Source organism: Triticum aestivum, chromosome 2B, assembly GCF_018294505.1.
Source record: "Triticum aestivum cultivar Chinese Spring chromosome 2B, IWGSC CS RefSeq v2.1, whole genome shotgun sequence".
NCBI lineage: Eukaryota > Viridiplantae > Streptophyta > Magnoliopsida > Poales > Poaceae > Triticum > Triticum aestivum.
This window is the reverse complement of record NC_057798.1, coordinates 644,995,541-645,019,097: the sequence shown is the minus strand read 5'-3', so window position 1 is coordinate 645,019,097 and position 23,557 is coordinate 644,995,541.

The following is a 23,557-nucleotide window of genomic DNA, read 5'->3' as shown; positions in this document are numbered from 1 at the left end:
AACAGGAGCACCAGCAAACGACCAAGCTACTACCACCTCCAACCAAGCGACATGACGAAGCACATGTCAGCACAAGTGGAAGCAAGGAACCAGTCACAGGCACCAGCACAGGATCATATGAAATATTCGGAAGGATAGAAGAAATGTTGAAACAAGTACTCGACGAAACAAAATAGATACCTGGAATAATGACCAGGGCTGGACACCAATGCAACGAACAAGAGAAGGAATTAGATGAAAGAATGAGGAACATAGTGGTGCAACAAACAACGGCCGTGATTGATCCTCTCGAACAACTTAGAGAATTCTAGGACATTGTTTGCAGAGTGAGCTTTCAAGAAGAGACGACGCTGAAGTTGTAGGATCAGGCAGACGCAGGAGACACAGCTGCACTTGTACATGGCAACCACACGAAAGAAGTCGTAGCCGCACCAGAACCAGGAGGGAGGAGAAAAGGAAAGAAGGAAGAACAGGACCAACAAAACAAACATGAAGGGAAGAAAAGAATAACAAAATCAAGAACATAGAACTCGAGAATTAGCCAGAGGGAGACAAAAGAACATAACAAGGTGCAAAAGGAGCAAAACAAGGAGGACATATCAACCAACACATCAAGTGCCGAAGGACAGCAAGAACAAGGTAGAAAAGTAGCTGCAGAAGCAGAGAATCAAGATGAGAAACAGGTAAATGAAAAAAGTGACTCGAAAGCGATGCTTTCAAACTTGACCTTACAAAATCTTCCTTCAATTCTGTCAGGGACACGGCAACAGAACGCCACCGAAACATAAAGGCCAACAGCAGCATGTCGTCAAGAACACCGAGCAAGAGGATGGAAGCAATAGAACAAGCAACCCAACAACAGATAATGCTCCCTCAAGAGCATCAACAGGAGCAGTACAAGAGACGAACAGGATCAGAGGCAGCAAAGACGTGAGTATAAAAAATCAGTCTCTTCTCTCTAAAAAGTCTCTTCTCTCTAAACTAAAAACGGTCTTGAGTTAACTGACAAATCTGCAACAAAATATACACTCAGTCGGACAAGTATCATATCGACGCTCCCGCAAACAAGCCACGGGCTGATCTAGCATCGACCGTTAACAACACGACAGAAAAACAAGAAGAAAACAACAAAGAATAGGTAAAACTTCCAAACCCAGTTTCCCAAATACCGTCAACTCATGTTGTTTCAACTACCAGGTATGACAGGCACAGCAAACAGAAGAGGATGCCCATCCAAAACAGAAAGTTCATATAGAAGAGCTTTTCAGCACAAGAGCATTTCAGATGATCGATACAGGGGAGAAAGCCTCAGACACACCCAAGGCTGGCATACAAAGCAAAGAAAAAAGTGGACGCACAAACGGATATCCCAACCACCAGCGCAAAGGTAAACTTCAACAAGAACTATTTTTCCAAAATTTATAAGAAATGTACTGCCCAGTACAACCTGTCACAGTAATACAAGAATTACACGCAATGAATCATGCTTTTCCTCTTTCATGAAACACAGGAAACAAACGAGGACGGTCATGCCAAAGAACAGCAAGGAGTACAGACAAAACAAACCAAAAAACAAGGGCAAATGCTAACTAAAATGGTACCCAGTACACCATCATCAAAGACCAACGAGGTAAAGCCACATGCACCTGCTCCTACAACGTTAAAACAAAAAGGTTATGCATGCACAGATGAAGTCCAAACTTTATTTACATTTTTTGGTTGAACAGAAAAAAGAAACAAATGAAGTAGAAGATGTTCCTTGAGAAGCGATAGAAAGTGCTGCTACCGCTCGACAATGTACAAAAACTACACAAGACAGAGAAGAAGTGACAGGCACGGCACCGGAGAGATTGAACGTAGAGGTCAAGCTACAAAACCTCTTTCTATAGCATATAAAAATGCATCCACCAGAAACAAACACAGACACATTTTAATTACTTTTTGCGTTTCGACAGATGCAAGAAACAGAGGAGAGCACCAATATTCAAGGCAAACAAACACAACAACACAAGGGAATGGAACAATCAGAAGATGTTCTTCCAACAACGGACAGCCTAACCGCCGTAGACCAAGCCAGAAAACCTTCGCTGTCCGGGCAAGAAATAACAGAGATGGCAACATCGACGCAACAGATTGAAAAGGTGAAGTGAGATAACCTGCTTTTCATGAAATTAGAAATTTGAGTGAACAAAGACACAAATGCAATCTCATTTACCTACCTCTATGTCTCAACAGCCACAAGACAAAAACGACGACACCACGGAGGTCCAAAAAGCTCCACTCACCGAAGAAAAGGTCGAAGAGGCAGCACCGGCGGAAACGACTGAAAAGGTGAAGCTACAATAAAAAAATTTCAAAAGACACACTAAACATTTGAGTATTTTACTTAGGGAACGGACAATAAACTACAGTGAAAATAACGAGCGTATTTATTTATTTTTTAACGATGCTTTTGCACGATAACGTAGAAACCTCAACAGGACACGCATGCAGACACAAGTAAAGAAGCAAAGGGCCATAGTGCATTGGAAAACCATGCGGCAAACATTCCAGAGAGAGAGTCAGACAGCCACAAGAAAAAGGCCGCACCATCAGACAAGAAACATAGTGCTGTAAAAGATGTTGCCGCCACAAACACGGCGGTAACCCAGGGCAGCACTCAAACAAAACGTGAACCATTGATCATACAAAACCTGGCCATCGAAGAAGGGACAAAAGACAAAGGGATCGAACACCTGTACAACAATGTCATGACAGTGAATAAGGACAAAGGGTAAGTTCATGTTAACACCAAAGAATTATTATCTTCCAATGATTTCCTACCTTAAACATTTTATATGTATACCTATAAATATATATATGTTGCAGGCACGAGATTTTAATAAATATAGAGACGACAACAGTAACAGTCAGCCATATGGCACAAAGCTTCGACATTGGAAAGCCAGTGCGCAGCGAAACCATGGCAGTCATACTACAGATGTTGAAAAAGCAACTCAGGGGCACAAAGAGAAAGATTCTATCAACATACAACACCGTAAGTAGAGCTGAAGTTTCAACAATGAATATCACTCTATCGATCAATCAACCTCTATGTACAATTGAATTTACAAATTTCTTCTATGCACATGTGACAAAACAAGCAGGCATCAATACGCATGGCCAACCATGAAGATCCATTGGAGTTGAAAATAAAGACGAAGCACACGTCAGAGACAAGACAATTCCTAAAAGGCTTAAAAGATTCCTTGACCTGGAAGAAGGAGAGCAACTACAAGATTTTGACATGGTAAGCACATCTCATGTTACAGATAAGAGATACAATCTCAGCACTACAATTACGTCTAACAATCAACAAATCATGACTAAATCCAAAAAGGACCCCTTATTTATTTATTTTGCATTTTTGCAGTTCTTTCTACCAGTTTGCATAGGCGGGCATGTTCAACAAAAACAAAGAACTGTGGGCCACTACTTCGTTGTTACAATTAACATGAAAAAAGAGTGCTTTGAACTCCTTGACTCTTTACCAGCTGAATATACAGGCACAACGGACTACTTCAACACAGTAACAAGCAGAGTAAAGAGGATATGGAAGCAAATAAGCCCATTGCTCCAACTGTCTCCAAGTAATATTGACCATTTCAAAAAGGTCAAAATGAAGGTGCCACTCCAGGGAAAAACGTAAGCACTACCAACCTTTCTCCTTTTCCTTACTCACTGTAACAATTATTAATGCAATCCATAAAAAACATAGGACATTAGGAAAACTTCACCTAAACTGCCCTACCATCTTTGGACAGCGACAATAATCAATCATCCTTCTACCTGCAGACTCGATTGTGCATTCTATGTGTTCATGAACGCAAAGCACTACACTGACGATGGAGAAATAGTGTTACTAACAGAGGAACAAGTCCCAGAGTTGAGGAAGAAAATTCTCTATCAAATATTCAGCCAATACAGAGATATGGCCGCACAGTCATTAATCAACTACACCGCAGGTTTGTCTTACTGAAGACAACAAAGTAAAATTCTACTTATCTAATTTTCAGAGACACACCAATAAGTTTTTATTTTTTATTTTAACAGATATGCTGAAACCTGAGGTCGATATGGAAGACAGTGAAATGGAACGAATACATTATGACATAATTCAACAAGAGATTCCTCCAACTCCCGAGCACATTGGGACAAGCGCTCAAGAGATAAAAGTTATTGACATTAATGACACAAGCAGCGATGAGGAGAAAGAAGATTATCATGTGAGCGGCAAGGATACCACCAAGGTGTCTGAAGCAGCACTCACAGAAGAACAAGCCTAGACAGATGTTGGTTTACAGAGGGAACAACACGCGCAGCCAGACACTGATTTACAAACAGAAGACGAACGGAAAGATCCGCCGATAGAACCAGACAGACCACCCCAGATAAAAACAACGAAGGCATAACACGCTCTCCTTTAGAAGTGGATAATAGGACAAAGAGCGTACCAACTTGCCAACAACAGCTTTCCAAACAGAACATGAACCCTATTGGCGAAGATCGCATATCAGGAACATCACCAGAGGCAGAACATGCACAAGAAGAAAAGAAGCAGAAAGGAAAGATTTTCTTAGAAAAGATACTTCAAAAGAGGAAACACGATGCTGAAGTCTCAATAGAACCGAGCGTCAAAAACAACAACACACAAAAGGACACACCAACACCTGGGCAGCTTAACGAGCAGGCACAGTTAGGTCATGACAAGAAAAGGGGAAGGCATCTTGCAAGAGTGCAGACAAGTTCCCCAAAACCCTCAACGATTCAATCACATGAGATCAGCTCAGCAAACATAATCTCAACTAAGAGGCCATTCAAGCGAGCAAGCAAGGAAACTGAGAAAGTCAATGCTCCAGCACTTGTTCCAGGAGATTTCATTTACAAAGAAAAGGCCATGCAACTCTATAGATATCTGATGAGACGACAAGGACAGAAACAATGCGGACAGTAAGCAGATTCTCCTTGTTCCATGGAAACGATTACACAGAGCTGCACATTCTCTAACATCCAACTAACCATTCACTCACCTAATTCTAAACCCTCCTTGCTTGTAGAGAACAGCTATATAAAACCTCAAAGAGCGAAGGCTACATTTCAGGAAAATCCTTCATGGAACAAGCAGGGAAAGGAAACGCACAAATGGAGGGCTCCATGCTAAACGCATTACTAGACGAATGGACAGAACAGAAACAGTTCAACCCAGACGTCACAATTGTACTCCCTGCAGAATTTGCAAATGTATGCATACCTCACCCACAAAAACACCTTCGTCATTACTATGGTAGAATATTTAACTAATACCACACACTCTCTTTCTTGAAGATGGTGCTAGGTCTCAATTATAATAGAGGAGAGCTATTAGAATTCAACGAAGACGATGCACTACAAGCATTTGAACAACTCGTGCTAGGTAAAAACATCCTGCACTCGAAGATGGTAAGTTCGGAACTATTACTGAACACACGACTTATTCTCCTTCAGCTTCAACAATTAAATGAAATTCAATTTTTACATCAACAACGATCTCCTCTCTCAATGTAGATCATGATACCTCATCACACGGACAAGCACTACACACTATATGTAATGAACAAGTACAGAGATAGCATCAACATCCTTGACTCACTGAACTATGTAAACTACACCGATTTGTCTTGGAGTAAACACCATGTGCATCGAGCAGAACTGGTACGTACTTTTTGTACATTGATTTATTCTTTTCCTCGCGATAGTATGATACTCTTACTTTTATCAATGCTGCACCCAAACAACAAAACAAAAATGCAATCACAGATGAGAAGGATGTCGGTGTTGATGAACAAGTACCACCAACTAAAAGACAAGAACGAACCAGACTGGGCAAGGATAGCAGAAAGGCCTCACAGGATCTGCACACCAAAGCAAGAAGGAACACAATGCGGACACTTCACGGCCCAATTTGCGAAACACTGGAATGGGAAAGAACTGGTCAAGGACAGAGAGGATTTTCATGTAAGTTACTAGTACATACACGTCAAATTACCTGATTTCTTTATTACCGCAATTAGTTTATTCACAATGGTGGACAACATGTAACTATAAACCATGCATTTTGACATGCCTGCAGCACAACAAGGTGGATGTCGAATGGAAACCAGAGTACGTATACACACTCATATTCGGTAAAACCAACCAAATAAAGCACCATCAACTTCCTGAAAAAATCAAAGTTTTCAAACCAGAGACTACAAACCTTTTTTCGCCCATGAAAGGTAATATAACTATTTTCATTTTTACCATCAGTCAACATGACAGGAGCTTCAAATATATCTTTTAGAATCAACAGCCATAACTTTTTATCTGTTTTGACAGAGCGGGACGAAAAAAACCAGGATCAATCAATGAGCACCAACAAATACCCGCAACAGCGGTATTCGTTCAAACACGTGCGTAAGGCAAACGAGCTCTATGACATAGTCATGAGTGACACATGGCAGGACAAATTCAAAAGGTGACTTGGTTCCTTTTCCAACTGAAAATAGTCCAAGTTACGCGGCAATCACACAAATTAAACAGAAACTAGAAAGAACCTTGAATTCCTGTTTATCAGCTTGCTTGTAAGTGACATTCTAAACAAAATTTTCTTCTACTATTTTACCTGTAAGCAGAGAAGTAGTATTCTCGGGAGAGCAACCACAGGGGAACAGCGCAACTCTCACTGGATCAAACCTAAAGGAAATTTTTGGGCCTGCAAACAAGAAAACACGTAAAGGAATGGAAAAGAAGGTGCTCGATGAGTTAGCAGAAGCATGTGAGGGAAGTAAGCAAACTAAATACAAAAGACATAGACTATTATTAGGCCCAAGCTTTGCAGAGCTAAATTTCAAAACAAAAAAAAACCACAAGGATCATACAAACTCGTATTTTTGCAACGATTGTTTAATCTCTTGGTACCGATCTATTCTTTCTAATTCCTTTTTATGGTTTTTTATTTGTTGCCTGCAGAATATTCTGGGTTTAAAGGACAAAAGAAAATCTATGGCGCACTTCAGACATGATTTCAAACGAGAGATGGATGCCTTGGTTCCTTTGTTCCTTAAGAAATGTCAATTAGACAAGCTCAAAGCAGCAAAAATGATAATAGCGTTAAAACTATATTCTAAACTCTCCTATAGCAATAAAACTCTCCTATAACAAAATAAAAATAAGCATTTCAAACAAAATACTATATTCTAAACTCTCCTCTAACAATAAAACTTTTGTACCGCAAGTATTCATGCCATTTGAAAAGGAAGACCGATACACACTATTAGTGCTCGACAAATATAGAAGGAAGCTTCAAATCATTGAGCCTAAAGAAACCTCTCTCGAAGAATTGAAAAGGCAAGAATGCCTGAAAAAACAACGTGATCTCCACATGTGTGATGGCAAACTAAGTAAGCAAATTGCTGACATGGAAATCAACGAAGCCAGCAAAGAAAAGGAGCATAACAAATACCACAACCATAAAGACAGACTAGTAAGAATTGTAAATAACAACGTCTTTCGGTTTTACAAATTACAATACATGTCTCTCTAAAACAAAAACAAAATGCAATTCCCAGGTGCCCAGGTTCAAGGAAGTATACGAAATATTTCTCAGTGAAAAATTCAAAAAGGAAAAGACTAAATGGGAAGTTCAATTTTTAAAGGACGTTCCAAAGGTGAACAAAGGTGAAACCCCGTTTTCTGTTCTAAGGTTCGCGCATCTCTTTGATGGCAACCACTTCGTCGAAGAGATAGATAATTTCGATGTAAGTTTTCGCTTAAAACTCGCTGTAAATCTGCAAGATATCATACAACTGCATGACCTAATTCTGATGTGTTTTTTCTCCTTATTTTTCACTAAATTTTTTATAGGATGGCACGGAACAATGGAAAGCACAACAACTGTGCAGGCTACTATTTAGCAATCAGAATACAATCGAACCCAGCAAAATGGGCGATGAGATTAGAAAGATCTACGACGACATCAAGGAAAAGGAATAAAAAGTTGTTGATAAGCGAACAAGCCTAGCTCCGTCAAAACATCAGAAAACGTTTTAACCGCACATCATACTGTGATAATAAGCAGCAGACTCTTTTTATTGATGTAGTTCCTTGATTCTTCATTTACCAAGCATTCGAACACAAGCCAGTGCCCCAAGTCTGTCCCTAGACATACGTGTGTCACGTCGACACGCAGTTACTCTACATACTCCTCACGCGTGACCGCCGGTGACTTTGATCTTTCGCAAACATTCCTCCTCTCTGCAACCGTGTGCGGCCGAATGCCACCAACCTACAGCATGCATCTGGCGTGAGTACAGACGTGACTCTCTAAATGAGTATTCAAACAAATGCACGTGGTGCCACCCACTCACGCCGTTAGAGGCCTCACTCCTGTGCATCCACAATGGTGCCTCTCCTACCACACCACCATGCATCCAGAGGGTTGAGGGACACTGATGCCTCTCGAAGCCCCACACCACTCCATGCCCATGATGCCAGATCACGCATGACTTTCTAGAGGCTTGACAATCGTTATTCCCTAACTGCGTATTCGGAAGCATGCTTCTGGTACCACACTTTTGAACATCCACAGTATTGATAGTTGTTCGAAACAACAAAAACCCAACTTCCGTGCCTGTTGAGTCTTCACCTCTGTGATCTTTGTGCCTGCATCCACGTGCCTAACGTGTCACAACCCCCCACACTTACATGCTCGCGGTACCACACCCGTGTCTCTTGACAAACGTCCCTACAGTGCATCCCGTGCCTTGCGTACCTGCATCCAAGTGCCTCTCTCACATGACACTTGTGATGACTCTTACATGCCCCATCGTGTCGCACAACCTTGGCTCTACACACTTCCAAACCGTGACCCTGTAACTATGTATTTGGAGCTCACCTTTGCTACTCCGTCCACATGCCTCTGGATGGATGCTTATGGTGCCTTCATTTCTGTAGAGACTTCAATTCCGTGCCTCCGACACCTGCAGTAACACACGCCGGTGGCTCTACAGACTGCAAATGTGTGCCTCTCTAACTGTGTATTCCAACCCATGCCACTCATGCCACTCCTCAAGAAGCCGCGCTTGTGTGCACAACTAAACTGTACTTAGCATAAAAAGACTGCTTTGTATTTAGTTGTTTTTAGACTAAAAAGCAACATTACTACTTCAAAATCACAAGATTGCTGAATAAACATAGTACTTAGCAAGCCAAATAACTTGTTCAATCACATAAACAAACTACAAACTTCACATAAGCAATCTTGTTTAACCTGATACAGATGACATTAGAAACTCCTTCGTTCTAACAGAAGTAAACTACAAACCTGAAATAATAGAATGGACAAGCAGGAACACAAGCAACTCCACGACCAGCTTTCTATGTTATTGTCATCACTAGTAGACGTAGTAAGGATCGTCATAATTCTTCTCTGCCTCTTTGCACTCTCCAGTCCTTCTCTGATGTTTTCAATTCTCTTCCAAGACTCGTAGGTGGCGTACACATCTATCGCTGCATACTCGATGAGGTAATTTGGCAGTGGGCTGATCCCCCATAGTTTATGGTCTTCAACCCTGTCAATCTTATCCTTCATTTGTTTGTAGAATGGGTGGATCATGCTCCCTGCAACATCAGCCAAAGAGTGGTACCTCTTTCTTCCCTTGAACGGAACTCTCCATGTGCGCTGGATGTCTATGTACTTGTTGGGGTTGATCTCCAAACCAGAACTTCGCAGCATCTCTTTGTCACCTTCAATACTGAAGCCGACAAAGGTATAGAACCTGTCCTCCTTCAGGAACGGGCGCAGGCTCTTGGGCCTGCAAGGGGGATGACACATTTAAGGTGGATCCATCAAGTATCCATCAAGTAAATACTTATATAGTACGTATAATTTGTGGATGAAAAATTTTCAGAAACTGCTATGCAGAGTTCACAAACACAAGCGCAAGCACAACATGTCATTTTTATTTTTGGTACTTACACTTGAATAAATGACCTATCTACTCCTTACTCACGTTAACACATCAATTCAAGAAACTGAACTACACTAGAACATCAAATATAGAAACTACACTAGAACTGAAAGTGCACTAGAACATCAAGTTCAGAAAATAATCTCATACATCAAATTCATAAATTAATCTAGTGCATCAAATACATAAACTGGTCTAGTGAATCAAGTTCAAAATCTATTCTGCTGTATCTACTTCAGAAACTTCACTGATAAATCAATTCAATAAACCAATTTAATCAAATTTCAGGGTGAAATGCTAATTAAACAGAAACGTGGAGAGGTTGAAGCTGTAGGATGGTTCACCATTTTGTTGCCGCGGTGATGTGGTATACCAGACAGAGTTCCTCCACGCATAACTGCAGAACGGCTGCCCTCTGCGGAGGTTCGTCTTCCCTGGTATACTCGACATCAATGCCGATGTACTGAGGGTACAAGCCGCACACCCTCTTCAGGATCCTGCTGATCATCTTGTCGGCTTTGTCATGATTGCTGGTGCATACGACATCCATCTTTTCCTTGCTGTGGATACCAACCTCCTTGAGGTGCACCTTGTAGTCGTGCTTCTGACCGGGGACCTGAACGTCATCAACCTCGGTGCCCTGGTCGGACGTCTCACCACGGGGACGCTTGGCAGACGGTTCCTCCGCCATTACGCTCCTCCAGCGATGGCGGCCTTGACACAGAGATTGTGAGGAGTTGCTAGTTGAGATGGAGCGGCAATAGTGTTTTCATAATTGAGCGGCTACGAAAGCGCAGTTGCCCTTTTGTACCAAGGTTTGGGTCGAGGAGCAGGCGGTTGGACGAGGCCTCATCGTGGTAATGAGGGCAGTAGACATGCGCTCGCGGTTGCTTTGCGCCGGGGAAACTGCCAAGTGGCAGTGCTCGCGGTTGCCGGGAAAAAACAACCGTCAAATCGTCCAATTAAGCACGTAACAAATGTTTTTGCGTAAACCATTCAAGCACACATTGCACTGGCACGCTTGGATAGTGTGCACTGCGTTTAGATACTAAGCACGTACAATGTTGAACTCCTCGCACCTTTCCCGACGCACGCCGCTACTACCGCATGACCAATGCTCTCTGACAACTATTCGCACCGATGCCTCTACTACCACACTTCCCAACGCATCACTTTCACGTGCTCGTGGTGACACACGCTCGTAACTCTAAAGACTTCACAACCGTGACTGTCTGAGTAAGTCTTCAGATGCATGCCCCTACCACTACACATTTGTGCATCCACAGAGTTGATACCAGTGCCTCTATAATTCCAACGCTGATGCCTGGAGAGCCTGGTGTTCCGTGCCTCACACATGTATTAAGACACTACATCGAACAAAAAAACAAAGCCAGGCAGAATGAATCTTGATGCTAAAATCAGACCGTCGAAGATAACAGATGGTTCCATCATTTAAATCTCTCCCACCTCCACTACTCTCCTGCTTCCTCTCTTCCACAGTAAATCTCAAAACATTCCGCACTCACACAAGGTCTCCTCCTAGGTTCAGTACTTCAGTGCCTCCTGTACCTGCATCCGTGCCTCCTGTGCCTTCAATGCCATGCCTCAAGTGCCTACATCCACGTGCCTCGCGTGACACTTGTCATGACTCCTACGGGGCCCGTCGTGCCACACCCACGTCACTTCACAAATGTGGTTCTCTAACCAGATAGTCGGACCCATGCCTCTAACAGCACACTTTTGTGCATCCAGAGAGTGCACAACCGTGACTGCACAAAACACACGTACGTGCCTGTTGTGGATTCACCAATTCTACCTTCCGTAACTACACCCACGTGCCTCAAGTGCCTAACGTAATAACATGCACAGTGACTCTTACATGGCCCCACTGCCACGCCCGCGTCGCTCCTGAGACTTCACAACCGTGCCTCTTTAACCGAGCATTCTAACACATGCCTCTGCCACCGCACTCTTGAACATCCACAGGGTTGATACCCGTTCCTTGAGAAGCACCATGTCTGTGCCTGTGTTCGCTTCATGTCCTTGCCTCCGATGCTTATAGCCACATGCCTCACGCGACTCTTGCATGTCTCGTGGTTCTCTAACTGCCTGTAGAACCCACACTTTCGTGCCTCCTGTGTCTGAATGTACGCGCCTGTAGAACCTGCACTTCCGTGTCTCGTGTGCCTGCATCCACATGCCTGTAGAGAGGCTCCACTTCATCACTACCACGTGACTTCACAACCGTGGTGCCTTGATTTATGTGCCTTACGTCCTTGCACCCACGTGCCTCACACGACACTTGCCGAGACTCTTACGTGCCAAGTAGTGCCACACCCACGTCACTTCACAACCGTGGTTCTCTAACCGAGTACTCGGACCCATGCCTCTGCCGCCACACTTTTTTTGCATCCAGAGAATGCACGTACGTGCCTGTGGTGCCTTCATTTGTGTGCCTTACGTACCTACAACCACGTGCACAACATGACACTTGCCGAGACTCTTACGTCCCCCGTAGTGACACACCCATGTGAGTTCACAACCATGGTTCTGTAACCGAGTACTCGGACCCATGCCTCTACCGCCACACTTTTGTGCATCCAGAGAGTGCACGTACGTGCCTGTGGTGCCTTCATTTCTGTGCCTGCACGTACCTGCACCCACGTGCGCAACTTGACATGCGTGGCTCCTAACACTTCACAACCATGCCTCTGTAACCAAGCATCCTGACACGTGCGTCTGCCACTGCATTATTTTGGCATACGCAGGGTTGATACCCCGTGCCTCGAGAAGCCGCAAATCCGTGCCTCCATTGCCTTGAATGTCGTGCCTCATGTGCCTACATCGACGTGCGCAACATGACACATGCCATGACACTTACGTGACCCGTAGTGCCACACCCACGTGACTTCACAACCATGGTTCTCTAACCGAGTACTCGGACCCATGCCTCTGCCGCAAAACTTTTCGTGCATCCAGAGAGTGCACAAACGTAACTGTAGTGCCTCCATTACTGTGCCTTACGTACCTGCACCCACGTCCGCAACATGACACTTGCCGAGACTCTTACGTGCCCCGTAGTGCCACACCCACGTGACTTCACGACCGTGATTCTGTAACCGAGTAGTCAGACCCATGCCTCTGCTGCCACACTTTTGTGCATCCACAGACTGCACACCCGTGACTTGAGAAAACACACGTACGTGCCTGTTGTGGATTCACCATTTCTCCCTTCCGTGCCTGAACCCACGTGCCTCACGTGCCTAACGCAACATACGCCATGACTCTTAAATGGCCCCACTGCAATGCCCGCGTCGCTCCTGAGATTTCACAACCATGCCTCTTTAACCGCGCATTCTAAGACATGCATCTGCCATAACACCCTTGTACATCCTCAGCATTGATACCCGTGCCTCCAAAAGCAGCATGTCTGTGCCTGTATTGCCTTCATTTCTGTGCCTCCTATGCTTACATCCACGTGCCTCACGTGACTCTAGCCTGTCCCGTGGTTCTCTACCTTCTTGTAGAACCTACACTGCCGTGCCTCTTGTGCCTGCATCTACGTGCCTGTAGAACCTACACTCCCGAGCCTAACATCAAAAAAACGGATCTTGATGCTCAAACGGACGGTTGAAGATTAGAGACGGTTCAATGGTTTCCATCTCTCCCTCCCTCTTCTACTAGATTGCTTCCCCTTCCGCAAGTAAATCTCAAAACCTTCATCACACCCGCACGCTCTCCTCCTTCCTTCTGCACACAAACACAAATTCGAAATCGAGTTCGTGTCACCGAACAAACCGCCACCATGTTCCCCAACCACCCTCCAATCTGACATACACACAACCACACACTGCCCACGAGAACACCAATAACCCCGCCGGCTGCAGCGACCGACGGCGAGGACTTCGACAGCGGCAGCGGAAATCCCAACGAAAAAAGAGCAAAGACACAATAAGCGGATGGAACCGAAGAACACCGCACAACTAATTGAAGGTAATTATCATTCTATCCCACTCCATTCCACCAGGTAGATCATAGTGATTTTTCAACTTCAAGGAACAGCAACCCTAGCCACCGCTACCAAGGAGTTTTCCAATAACCTAAAATCAATTTGTCTATCAAATTGAACTGCCAGAGAGATGAGATTTAATAGAAATGCTACAGCTCTCCGCCCTGGAATTTTCGCCATACGATATGTGCTCAAAGGTACTAAACCTGAAACATCACAAACTAGAATACGTCGATAGATCCAAACCGCGCAAGCATCCTGAGAGGCCAAAACCTGATAACCGTACGACATTTTCTACATGTTTGTCCCTTCAATGTAACCATTTTTCAAATTAAGTGCCTCTGGTCTGAAAAATCGTGAACACAGAATAGCTGTACCCTATGCTTCTAGGGAAAAACAACCCATGCCTCTCTATACATACAAATTTGTTTTCACACCACGCAGCTTTTTTTTCTGCGACACTCGACTCTGCTTCTAACACCTGCCCATTTTTTACGCAGCAATGAGAAATCCTCACGAAGAAGCTAAAACCCAGCAAAATACTGACGAAGACCCTGCTGAAGAGCATGCAATCCAGCAAGCTCCTATCAAAGGTTTGACCAAAAGAGTCCACTGTCTATCTGCAAAAAACTGTATTGAGACATTAATAACTTAACTGCTATCCTTGACAACAATAACTTAACTATGTCTACAAATAAAACTACCTGCCACTTTTTTATATATTTCTTTAATTAAAAAACAGTTTAACTTGCTAAATAAATCTTCAACTCTTATTGATGATATTCCTTCCATTATGAAATATCACCTCTAGAGTGCATTTTTGTCTTAGAAAATGCTTCACCCTAACTTCACTTCCCAAGCTCCACTCATAACCATAATTAATTTTTTTTTCAATACCCTTATTAGCTCAATCGGCAATAGTAGAAATAACCTTTCTTAACCCAAAAAAGAAAACTAAAAATCCCCTTTTGGGAATTTGACCTTCCTTATGCATAATCGTGGAAGATATATATTTTAAATGTGTATAAAATATTTTCAGACAAAAGAATATCGTTTTTCGTTACCTGGTCATTATGCAGGACACAAAGACGGTGATATTGACAGCACACAAACACAAAGCATGTCTCCTCATTCATCAGAAAAGGACACAGAACAGAACATGAGGAACAAACCACCTACTGCAGAAATGGTAACTTACACCAGGCTCAACAGGATTAAACACCTAGCAACAAGCAAAAAAAAGAGAAAATTAGATATCAGCACTGTTTTTACTCCTGAAGCAAAAAGGCAAAAGAAAAAGGACAATGCTGAAAACATCGTCGACACTGGTACCTTGCAGCATCAGCCATTACCTCTAATGGTACTCCCGCCAACAGAACCAACCGGCACTAAGAAACAAGTTGAACGCAAGAAGAAAAACAAACGACAAAGGGTAGAAAAAGAACAAGACGATACCAACAACAAAGGTTCAGATACCAATGATGACGACGATGACAGACAGCATGATGCAGATTTCATTCCTACAGACGGTGATGATGCCGAAGAGCACGACAGCGATATAGAACATGACGATGATGTAAAAACACACTTATGCACTAATTTTGAATACCACTATTCAGCACTAGGGATCTAACATTCCTTTCTAACAAAACCCTTTCTTTTTTTCTTCTGAAGCAGCCCAAATCAGGCAAGAAGGACAGAAAGAGAAGAAAGACAAGCGGGAAACAACTGGTAGCACCAACAGTTGACGAAGAACAGCAAGAAACAGACGAAGAGAAATGCCAAATCAAGGTAGGGGCAGCATTCGCCCATGTCAAGAAAGCATGGAATTTACTTAAAGACCGTCACAAGAAAGATATTAGGACGGCAGGATTTGGCAGCATAGAGAACTGCAAAATAACAGGCTCCATCTACAGACCGCTTGCAGCACACATCTACGACAACCTCAACACAGAAACCATGACAATAACCTTCGGTGATGCTACTGAAGACAAAAAAATCAAGATTACCAAGGAAGCTACCCACAAGGTGTTTGGATACCCAAACGGCATGCAAAGGTCAGCACCAAGGCCAGACACTAGCCCAGCTTCAATGAAAGAACTGATGTCAGACCTTGGCTTCAAAGATACAAAATTCGCGCCAAAACAACTGTTCGAGAAGCTACAAATATTGGTGGAAATAGATGACGAAGAATCAAACAGGAAATCAGTTAAAATATTTTTCCTTATTTTTTTCCACAATGTTGTCTGCGGGTTAAGCGCCGCTATCTTCGCCCGGACAGCTATGATGGTCAAGGACATGGACTATCCAGAAATGGCAAAGATGGATTTCTGCGAGGTAATCATCGAATGTATTAGGGAAGGAGCCAAGACATGGCAGAAGCACAGGATGTTGCCTCAGGAAAAAAAGAACAAAAAGCACGTCAATGGTTTGGCACAGGTACCAGTAATCATGTACCTTGACTCCCTACTGCTGCCAACCGACACAAAAGAAATGCGGAAGATTGCGAAGACAATGGACAAAACCTCATTACCACAAGCAAACCATCTCAAAGAGAGTGACCTAGCGAAAATAGCTAGAGCAGACATGAAAACAAACAGAAAAGCACGACCAGATGACTATGAATTTGGCAAGATGCAGGTATAGCTCTGTTGTACATAAATCAGTCCTTCCCTTTTTGAAAACAGTTTCCATTCTAATCAACTCCATTCCACCGAAACGATGCAGATGGAAAGGAACAGCAGAGAGGATCTTCTATACCAGCACAGCATCAACTTCGTCTTCAATTCACCAGATAGCAGGAGAAAATCGTAAAGAACAGCAACACCAGCACACAACCAAACTGCTACCACCTCCACCCAAGCACCGGCACGAACCACGTATCGGCACCAGTGGAAGCACGGAACCAAACAAAAAGATCAGCACAGGACCAGACGAAAGATTCCAAAGGATAAACAAATTGTTGGAAAAAGTGCTCCATGAAGCAGAACAGTTACCCGCAGTAACCACCAGGGCTAAACACCGATGCAACGAAAAAGAAGAGATATTGGATGAAAAAAACAAGGACAAAGTCGTGCAACAAACAATTGCCCTGATGGATTCTCTAGAACAACTTAGACAATTTCAAGACATAGTTTGCACAAGGTACCTCACCGATAACGCGACCCTGCAGACGCTAGAGCAAGCAGTTCCAGCAGCATCAAGTAGACTAGTCGATGCCAACCGCACGAATGAAATAGTAGCCACAACAGAACAAAGAGAAAGGAGAAAAAGTAATAAAGAAGAAGAGGACGAAGAGAGAAAGATAAGAACAAAATCAAGGGACGTGGGCATTGACAAGAAGAAGATAAAGCGGCAAAAACAGGTAAATAAATAGTAATGCATGGTGCCATCCGCAAGCAAAACCCTGTTCTCATACCTCAACTGAAAAGAGTTGTGTCAATGCTTTTAGGAACATACCAATAGCACGCCAGGCCAAGATGAACTCCAACAGCAGGATGGCGTCAACAACCCCAAAAACAAAGCAACCTCACAACAGGCAGTGCTACAACAACAACTACCCCAACACAAGCACAAGATACGATCGACGTCAGAACCAGTGAAGAGGTCAGTATGAACATCCATTTTTCCTTTCAAAACTGGATAGAGTTATAAGTTAACTGACAAACCTCCAACAAAATATAGGCTCAGCTGGAGAACAATCAAGTCAGCAGTCCCATCAACCAAATGTAAGAGGCTGACCCACAATCAACCGTTAGCATAACAAATGACAAAGAAGAAGAAAACAACGAAGAGGAGGTAAAATTCCACAGCCCACTACACCCCACAACGGAAACTCATAATGGCAGGAAAGAAAGTGAACCACAAACTCATATTGTTTGAACTCCAGGTATCACAATCACTGCAAGACCAAGAGACAACCAGTGTTGAAATTGAACCCCATAGTGAACCTCAAACAGACGAAGGAGTCACAGAATAGGAAGTTTGTGCACAAGAGATTTCCAGTGCCACAACATTGCAGATCACCATCACGAGTACAAAGGAGAAAATCGAAGACATCCAAGCCGATGAGAAACTAGAGACTATTATACCTGGCAAAGAAACAGTCGATGCAGGCACGAATAACCCAGTCATCAACACAGAGGTAAAAAATCAACAACAAACCCTTTTCAAACCATTTATGATGCCTGAACTACGTAATACACCCCACCACCACAATACAAGGATTATAAGGGATGTCTGACCCTTTTCTTTGAACAAATGCATGAAACAAACAAGTACACTGATCTCAAAGATCAAGAAGCAGCGCAACCAAAGGAAACTGGAAAACACACAGAACTTCAAACAACAACATCTGAAGATGTGAGGTTACAAAGCTGAGACACAAATGAAGTTCAAACTATAATTTCAATTTTTTATTGAACAGGAAGAGGAAGCAAGCGAAAGCACTCGCATAGACATTGAATAAGAAAAACTAGAGGACAGAACGAGACAAGGAGAAGCCATAGTTCCAGCAGTAGACAGTCCTGCAAATCCAGAGAAAGAGGTCTTATAAAAAAATTGTAACTCAACAATCAGAGATGCACCCATTTCTTAAATACTTTTTGTGTTGGTGCAGGCACAAGAAGCTCAGGAGAGCACCAACAATCAAGACCATCAAACACAACCAGAGGAGCCCAATGAACAACCGAACATGTTCATCAAACGATAGACAATAATGCCACTAAAGACCAAGCCACCAAAAATTCACTCACCAAACAACAGCTACCAGAGACAGCGCCAGCGTCAACAATTGAAAAGGTAAAGTTACGAAACTTGCAACCATGATATTATAAAATTGCTGCGTGCACAATCAAATAAACTCCAACCTACCACACATGTACTCACTCCAATGCACTCTCACTTTGCCACCTCTATATTTGAACAGCTGCAAGAAAAAAACAAGGTCAGTGACGATGAACAGCAAAAAAAAGAGCAAGAGAAGGACCAAAAAACACCACTCAACGAAGAACACGTAGAACAATCAACAGTAACAAGTACAGAGGTGAAAACACATAATACCTCTGAATGATCTTATAGTTCAAAAATATGCATTTCACATTTCACTACTTTCCTCGATCACAGAGAGAGGAGACAGATGAGCAAAAGGAGGCCACTGAAGAATGGCAACATGTTCTTCAAACGGCAGACATCAACGTCAAAGAAGACCAAGCGCCAAAGTATTCACTCACCTAAAAAACCGCAGCAGAGACGGCAGCAGCGACAACGACTAAAAAGGTAAAGTTACATAAGCTGATCCTCTGAAAGTATAAAATAGCTCTGTTGAAGCTCAAATGCACTGCCACTTAGCCACGTGTGTGTTTCAAAAGCTACAAAACAAAAACGATGGCAGCGGCGATGAACTCCAAAAGACAGAACAGGAAGATGCCCAAAAACCTCCACTCAACAAAGAACAAGCACAACAGTGAGCAGCAGCAACGAGAACAGTAGCAGAGACAACAGAAACAGCAACGACTGAGAAGGTAAAGTTACATAAGCTGATTCTATGAAAATATAAAGTAGTTCCATGGTTGAAACTTACCACCTTTATGATTGAACAACTGCAAGACAAAAACCATGACAATGACGATGATCACCAAAACAAAGAACAAGATGGTACCCAAGAAACAACACCCAACGAAGAACGAGTGGAACAGTCAGCATCACCAACGACAGCTCAACAGGTGAAGTTGCACAAAATGTTTCCACAAAATGACAACTTAATCACAATCAAAATATCTTAAAGCACGCACCGAACGCTTCGCTATTTTCCCATAACAGCTGCTATAATTAAAATAAATTAGCAAGTTAAATTATTTCAATGCTTTTAAAATGATAACACAGAAACACGAAGAAGGCAACCACAGAGATACAACCAATGAAGCAAGCACACAAATTGTTCCAGAGAAAGAACTAGAAACTATCAAAGAAAACCCTACGCCGTCGTACGATGCCAATTCCCCTTGCAGACAGGTCAGTGCCATCTAGGTCGAGACTGAAAAACAAGACGGAAAAGACCACCAGCAAGACATAACGGTTGACAAGGAAAAACATGATGCTAAGAAAAGCACAGACGACTCAAATAAGGATGGAGCAGAAACTGAACAAAAGGGTACAACGCAAAAAGAAGAACAAAACATGCCGCATGAAGCAGAAGGAGAACAAGAAAGGAACAACACTGGACAGGACATATCTTCCAGCATCGAAGCAGGCAAGACAATAGAAACATAATTGCTATCTTGTGATCTTTGTGACTTGGAATTATTTACATTAAATTCAAAATCATCGCAGGCACAGTGGAGAAAGGGGGCAAAGATAGCGATTCCATCAACAAAGCCATCGACGACCTGTACAACGCTGTATGCAAGCCATGGACAAAGAGAGAAATGTAGGTTCATGCGACAAACACAGAAAACATTCTTACACACGATCATTTTGACAATATCATGTGTGAACTAAAACATTTTTCTAAATATACTTTGCAGGGATCAGCTTTTAATTACAACGGACAAGTTTGATGTAAATCTAGGACATGTCTCCGAAAGCTTCAAGGTCGATAAATCAGTATGCACCGAAGCAATCGAGCCCATGCTAATAATCTTGAGAAAACAACTCAATGGCACACGAAGAAAGATTTTATCGTTAAGCAACACTATAAGTAAATATCACGGCAAAAGAATCACGTTTAAAACAATATATATGACTTTATGAATAGATAAACTTCCCCTATAGCTAAACTGACAAATTCCCTTTGTCTATCTGTGATGAAACAAGCAGCACTCAATAAGGGAAGACGACGACGAAGATCCAATGTGCTACGAAAATAATGATCAACAACACATTACAAAAAAATTACTACCTGCAAGGCTTAGATCATTTTTCAACATGCAAGAAGAAGAAAAACTGCAAGATTATAACATGGTAAGGAGATCAGCTGTTTCAAAAACAAAACACAAATTGTGTATATGTTATGCAAAGTTGTCTTTTTATTTTATGTTTCTAAATATAAGAAGATTTCCAAATGTTTTCTTTTTATTTTGTGTTTTGCAGTTCCTTCTAACATGTTCGTTGTGCGGGTTCGAGCAAGACGAAACTATAAGTCATTACTTCACCATCATAGTTAACATGCAAAAACAATGCTTTGAACTCCTTAACTCTTCAACTGCATATCCAGGCACAATAGAATTCTTCAACAATGTAACCAGCAAACTAATGAAAATCTGGAAGCACATAAGCATAGAGCTACAGCTTTCAGAAAAAAGCATCGACCATTACAAAAAGGTCAGACTACAGGTGCCACTTCAAGGAGAAGACACGTAAGCACTTCCAACATTTTCACTTATTTCTTTTTTTTTCAATGCAAGATTCAATACTACAATTACTGAAATAATTCTGTTCTTTCGTCTTTTCAATACAACAATTACCACTACCATTGCTCAAACTTTTCTCTTCTTTCTGTTTCTTGAATGCAACAATCTTACCAGTACCATTCCTCTACATGCAGAATGGACTACGCATTCTATATGTACATGAACCTGAAGCACTACTCCAGTGATGGAACAACAGCAACCTTAAAGCCAGAACAGGTACCAAAGTTTAGGAAAAAAATTCTATATCAACTAATCAGTCAACACAGAGGGAATACCAAACTCTCACTAATCAAGTGTACAACAGGTTAGTCTCTTCAGAAACTAAATCTTACAGTTTCATAACACTAGAAGAAGTAATATTTTTTTTAATTATTGTTTTACAGATATACTGAAGTATGAAGTAGATATGGAAGACAAAGAAATGCAACAGGCAGAATGTTGCATACTAGAAGAGTTTCCACCAACTCCCAGGACAAAAGAACATACTATGCGTGCGACAACCACACAAGAGCATGAAGTTATTGATATATCCAGTAAACGCAAAGAGATTATGGATGTCAGCAGCCACGCCGTCGCGCAACAATCTTACACAGACCACGAACAAAATGATCCACCAATAGAATCGGATCAACCACCACCAGACGACAACATACCACACCATGCTGAAGAGGAAACGGATGAGAAAAATATCAACAGCAATATCACGACCATAGAGCAACTGGAACAAACAGGCACTGATTTAAAAGAGGATGACAGAAGCAACGACATACCAAATACACAACAACAGGTTTCCGAGCAGAAGAAACAGCATGTTCTTCTTCAAAAAGAAACAGGCTCGATAAGCAATCAGCAAGGCACCTCCAGCACCATCTCTTTAGACTTCCTAAAACCAAAAACAATGGAAAAGCTCGAAGAAGTTGATGAATTTCTTTCAAGCCTTAACCCACTACAACTAGACGTGTACAACGACCATGTAAAGATGGGCTTTCAGTTCGATGTAATCAAAACATGGTCGACCGACCATGAAAGCTATGAATTCAACAAAGATGTCAAGCCATATCTGACAATCTTGCAGCAAGAATCATGAGAGCATTCAATGCCTCAATCATGTGAGAACAGCTCAGACAAGAAAATCTCGGTCAAGAAAAGGCCGATAAAGCCTTCAAGAAAGCTCCTTGGAGAAATCATGATTCCTACTTTTGTCCCAGGAGATTTCAAATTTATGGACAATGCCAGAGCACTCCATGAATACCTATTCAGCAAAGAAGGACAGGACGAATGCGGAGAGTAAGTACTTTCTCTTGCATAAACAAAAAACTAAGAAATGTTGCCCCTTTTTAAACCAACCTAACTAATGTATAAACTTTTTTTGCTTTCATTCTAAACGTATATATTAGCTCAATGTGACCCGATTGGATTACAGGAAAACAAGCAATGCAACAGCTACGGAAAGGAGATCATGGACAGATGGAGGGCTCCATCGCAAACGCATTGTTCGACAAATGGACAGTGCAGCAACAACACAACACAACCGATAAGGTCATACTTCCCGCAGAATTTGCAAACGTATGAAGTCCAATTTGACAAAAACACTTTCATCAATTTAGTGATTACAATGATTGAACTAAAAAGTAGAAAACTTTTTGGTCACAGATCATGCTCGGTGTTAAAATTGTGGAAGAAGAAGGACTAGCATAATTCAATGAGGAAGAAGCATTGAAACAGTTTGCATCCCTTGTAATAGGGAAGGAACTTTTAAAGAAAAAGCTGGTAAGTTAATACAAATATAGAAACATAATTCATTCTTCCTACAGATTGCACATTCACATGTCATTTAATTCTCCTGACAAGAATGAACTTTAACTCACTCTGTCTCCAAACACTGCAGATTATGATACCTCACAACATAGCTAAACACTACACATTGTACGTGCTCAACAAGTACATGAGCTCCATCGACATACTTGACTCACTGAATTACAGACATGGAGACGGAAAAAATACATGGAAAACACACCATAAGGATCACCAAGAACTGGTACGTCAATTCAACATTGTTTTCTAATTGGTTTTCCAATTCCTGCATTCCCTTTATTAATGGCAAAACCCAATAA